Below are 6000 nucleotides of genomic sequence, written 5' to 3' on the forward strand. Positions count from 1 at the left end.
TGAAGAAGGTGATTTACGATTATATTGAGAATATGAATTCATAATTTTATTTTCCTTTAAGATTTTTCAGTTCTGCATCTTTATTGTTGATTAAAGCAGATGTCACATACCCATTGCCATTTGCTTTATATTCACCTTGATTATAACGAAACACTTTTTTGGACTTGTATTGGGCAGAATGTATCGATTGGGTAGACTTGTGAATCACTGTTCTTGGTTGTTGTTGTATAATAGTGTTTTGCAGACCACTGTCAAATATTGGTGTCAAAATTTAAATAAATCCTTTTGAAAGTGGAATATTTTTATTAATGTTTCATGAAGAAAATGTATAACCACTACAGCTCAAAAGTTTAGGGTCAACTGACATTTTTTAAAATAAATACTTTTATACAGAAATGACAGTAAAGATATTTATAATTTAAACCTACAATTGAATGAACTTTGCGGTTTTAATAACACTAAATTATTATTATTTGGCATTGCCGTAATGAGAATTAGATTTGTTGCATTCCAGCAGGCTTTTTTTTCTTTATCATTTAATATTTATACTTTTGGAGGTATTTTGGTTTTGAACAGTAGAGTGTAACCAACACTACACATTCACATCAGAATCTGCTATATAATTACTGAAAACAACAACATTATAGTTCAATGACAAATTTATTTTAGTGAACAAAATTGCAATCTGTGAGTAAAACTGGAGGATCTTGCACCTTTTAAAGTCATTGCTGTTCAACCAGTTAGTTATGCTACAGGGGTTCCGTTTTTCCTCTCATTATTATCATGTTTAAATCACACTCCATTCACAGAACATTCTGGCAAGATTGTGTCAAAGTTATGACTAAATGTTCTGCCAGCAATGTTAATAGAACGTACTGTATATTTGACATGATCTGGTATTTAATAACATCCTCAAAACACTAGCACAAAAACATTATTTATACATTGTTCTTGAAACATTCACACACTTTATAATGACATTTATTAATAAATTATTAAAAAACAATGATTAATAGATCATTAGTTACTTTAAAAGTTTAATGACAAACACATTATTTCATGACACTAACACTAATAATAACGAGAATTGACAATAAATACAAATAAAAATATGGTTAGAAAATATAGTGTAAAACTATCAATAGATAGAATAATGAAAGTGCAAATTTGCTATTTACAGATTGAAAGTTTTGAAAAGTCATTTACAGACTTTACAGACTACAAAAAATAGTTTAGGTAGAAGACAACAAATCCAATCATTCCATGCTCCTTCTTAGCATCATTTAATCACGCGATTGTTATTGTTTTGATAGTGCGCCCTCTAGTGGCAGGTCCTACAACCTGTACCTTTAAATGTGAGCCAAAATCATCATAATTAAAAGAACCAAAGTCTTAAACTACTTCAGTCTGTGTGTTTGAATTTAATATACAAGTTTCACAATTTGAGTTGAGTTACTGAAATTAACTTTTCCACGACATTCTAATTTATTGAGAAGCACATGTATATAAATACACACATATGCATGTATACTATATATTTCAGAAAAATATGTTATTTTTATATATTAAATATATTTATATATAAATTATATTAATATAAATGTAAATCTTTAAAAAATATATATACTGTATGTGTGTGTAGGTATTTATAAATACATAATAAACGTACACAGAACACACATATATATTACGCAAAAAAAAACTTTTATTTTGGATGTGATTAATCATGATTAATCGTTTGACAGCACTACTAAGAACACATTTTTGTTTACTAGAAATAGACACTTTCAACTGACTCGAGAGATTACACAAAGGAGATATACCACTGTATTTTAAAGGCAATTTGGTTTGTCATGTTACTGAAATGCAAGCATGACAAACAGTTTTGAAAATTCTGGTCTTTCTGCATTCAAGTAGAAAGCAGCTTACATGACTGAATAGCTGCTCGAGGTGTTGCCAAAGATCAGATTTGTTCAAAGAAAGGATACCGGTTCTGAGAAAGGCCAACATTGATCCACTCCTGCTTTCACTAGAAGCAAGTAGAATTCAGGCATTTAGTAGAAGCTTTTATCCAAAAGTCCCTCTGGTTAAGAGCCTTTCTTAAGGACAAAATGCCAACAGCTCAAATATCGCTACATTTGGAATTCAAATCTGTGACCTATCAGTGACCATTCTTTACAACATACTAGAACATGAAGTTCTCTTGTTGAGAGAATAAAACACACACAGTCCAAAGTCATAGAAATACGAAGTTAAAAAATGCCCAAGTGAACCTGCTCACCCCACATTAGAGAACAAAATGGTCATCTTATGAGATAATATATTTACAATGGTATGTGAACCCATTAGAATTGGTTGGTTTTCTGCATTAATCGTTCATAAAATCTTCATCAAAATCCCAATTTTAAACAAACACGATGTGCTTAAGCTAATTACGCAAAAACAATTACAATTTTTCATGTCTTTATTGAATTTATGTGTTTACAGGACTATGTAAAACATTCATCATTTGTCCTCAGTGTGAATGATGGATCTCAAAATCATTTAGACATGGTTGGGAAAGGTTCAATATACTGGAAAACCAAAGAATGTGCAGGACTAGGAGGATTTTTCCGAAGAATAGTGTGCAGTTTGACTGCTCAAGACAAACAATAGACTCGTGAACAACTCATGTATCTCATCAAAAACAATTGTAGATCATCCAGGAAATGAGGTAAAGTTCACTTACTTTTACCACCTTGCCAGTATCAAATAAAACTACATTTTGAATAGCAGGGTTTGCCTCATATAATAGAACTAAAGAAAACTTCCCTCAGTGTTATGTAATGTTAATTCACAGGGAGATTGATAAGAAAAACAACCTGGGCATAACAACTGTTAACACGGAAATGTCTATATATACAGTACAAGTGTGCGATTATATCAGTGCTTGTCGCTCGTTTCTGATGCAATACATGGCAGGATTGAGAGGTGTGGTATTAAGCAGTGCCATTGTGTGGGAGATTTGTGCCTATAAACTGCTGTCTCATCCTGACCGAGTAAGCACACACATAGTCTGATATGAAAATCTGTCTTTTCATGCGTCATATTGACTGCAAAAAATCATCAATTTAGGATTGCAGTTGAGTCTGAATTGCTGCTCTAATATGACCCAACAGATTTCCAAAGTAAAATGTGTGGTTACTTGCAGTCTGATGTGTGGATTGCTGTGGGTGAATCTATGATGATATAGAAAAATGCTGATCTTTGACAATCAGTCTAATTCTTAAATCTATTTAATTATTAATAATTACCATAATTAATCCTAAAAACAAAAATATATAAGTAAAGCCTATGGTATGTGACAAATATCACACATTACTGAAATTATAATATATTATTAATTAAAAATGGCAAAGTTCAGTTGCAAGTATGGTTTATTGTGGTAGTTTTTAATGAAATTCTGCAGGCTTTAATTGCTTCCATATTTTATCTCTGGGTCTATTGACCTGTATTATTATCTTCTAAACAGTAATGGAGTGAATGGACTATGTAACAGTTAATGACATAAAAACTGCACTTTGGTATCAAGAGTGAGATGAGGAACACGCATGATGTGTCCTTTAAGTGTTATAGGTTGTAGGTTTATAATAATTCATTCAAAAATGTACATTTTGAAAAATCGAAGTGTATCGAATTGGAGATTGACTTTCAGATCATTTAAGTATAGCTTCTGAAAATTTGGAACATAGCACACAAATAATTTGGACTACTGAATTTTTTTCCCCTTCATGGTAACATTCTTCAAAATATCAATATAAATATATATATATATATATATATATATATAATACAAATATATATTCGATTTTTAAAGGTTTTTTTTTGTATAGGATTCTTTTATGCTTATACCAAGGCTGCATTTACTTAAAAATACAGTAATACTGTAAAATAACAGTTTTCTGTTTAAATACATTTTAAAATGTAATTTAGTGATGCAAAGCTGAATTTTCAGCATCATTACTCCAGTCTTCAGTGTGTCACATGATCCTTCAGAAATCATTCTAATATGCTGATTTGCTGCTCAAGAAAGATTTCTGATTATTATCAATATTAAGAACAGTTGTCCTGCTTAATATTTTAACCATGATGCATTTTACGGGATGCTTTGATGAATAGATAGTTGAAAAGAACAGCTTTTATTTTAAATAGAATTCTTCAGTAACAGTATAATTGCCTTTACTGTCACTTTTAATTTATGCCAAATAAAAGTATTAATTTCTTTAAAATAAAACAAAATATAAAATAATTTTGAATGAAGGTACAAAAGGTACAGAAACTGATGACACAGGTTAGGAAGCTCATTTGAGAGGATGTGACAAGCTCGTGTTCAGAGATGGCTTCTGTTTAGATCAATATCAGTGCTTTCACGAACAGTAACTACATTTAAAATTTACATAATGGGCAGAAACTGACAACGCTCTTCCTCCTCTTGGCCATTTCGATAAAAGAGACAATGCTTAAGTTAGAAGCAGATGTACAATTTACATTTCTGAAAATCACATCAGGAAAGCTGATAAGGAGCTAAAGCTGTAGGGCATCCATTTTATCTCCAGTAATTGCATTTTGGTTTCCCTCTGAAGCCAACATTATGGTTAATCGTGTTTTTAAGTGTTCGTTGTTATCACCACAAGTTGCACAAGACTGTGTGTTCACATGGATTTTATATATTCATATATTTTTCGGACTATAAGTCGCATCAGTCCAAAAATACGTCATGACGAGGAAAAAAACATATACAGATCCTTCTCAAAAAATTAGCATATTGTGATAAAGTTCATTATTTTCCATAATGTAATGATAAAAATTAAACTTTCATATATTTTAGATTCATTGCACATCAACTGAAATATTTCAGGTCTTTTATTGTTTTAATACTGATGATTTTGGCATACAGCTCATGAAAACCCAAAATTCCTATCTCAAAAAATTAGCATATCATGAAAAGGTTCTCTAAACGAGCTATTAACCTAATCATCTGAATCAACTAATTAACTCTAAACACCTGCAAAAGATTCCTGAGGCTTTTAAAAACTCCCAGCCTGGTTCATTACTCAAAACCGCAATCATGGGTAAGACTGCCGACCTGCGAGAGGGTAAGACACAGAAAGAAATTTCTGAACGAATAGGCTGTTCCCAGAGTGCTGTATCAAGGCACCTCAGTGGGAAGTCTGTGGGAAGGAAAAAGTGTGGCAAAAAACGCTGCACAACGAGAAGAGGTGACCGGACCCTGAGGAAGATTGTGGAGTAGCAGTATTAAAACAATAAAAGACCTGAAATATTTCAGTTGGTGTGCAATGAATCTAAAATATATGAAAGTTTAATTTTTATTATTACATTATGGAAAATAATGAACTTTATCACAATATGCTAATTTTTTGAGAAGGACCTGTATAAGTTGCACTGGACTATAAGTCGCATTTATTTAGAACCAAGAGAAAAAATTACCGTCTACAGCCGCGAGAGGGCGCTCTATGTCTTCAGGTGTAGACTACAGGAGCACTGAGCAGCATAGCGCCCTCTCGCGGCTGTAGACGGTAATGTTTTCTATTGGTTCATATCTCTTGGTTAATTTCTCTTGGTTCATGTCAAATTAATTTTGATAAACAAGTCGCACCTGACTATAAGTCGCAGGACCAGCCAAACTATGAAAAAAGTGTGACTTATAGTCCGGAAAATACGGTACAATGACATTTACATGACACTCCAAGATCAAATAATAAATCGTGGTGCATTCTGGTACTTTCTGTTTTTGTAGTAATCTATTAGTCCATATTCATGTATGTGTAAAATTGTAACTAGTTATTGTTAATGGTGTTTGTTATCACCAAAGGTTGCATAAGAGTGTGTCACATGGATTTCATATCCATATGCCATGTTATTTACATGATACTCCAGCGTTCTTCAAAGAATAAGATTACTGTGGTACCAATTGTTCAAAACATGGTCATTTGCATACAC

The sequence above is a fragment of the Carassius carassius genome, chromosome 5 (assembly GCF_963082965.1).
Source record: "Carassius carassius chromosome 5, fCarCar2.1, whole genome shotgun sequence".
NCBI classification, from domain to species: Eukaryota; Metazoa; Chordata; class Actinopteri; order Cypriniformes; family Cyprinidae; genus Carassius; species Carassius carassius.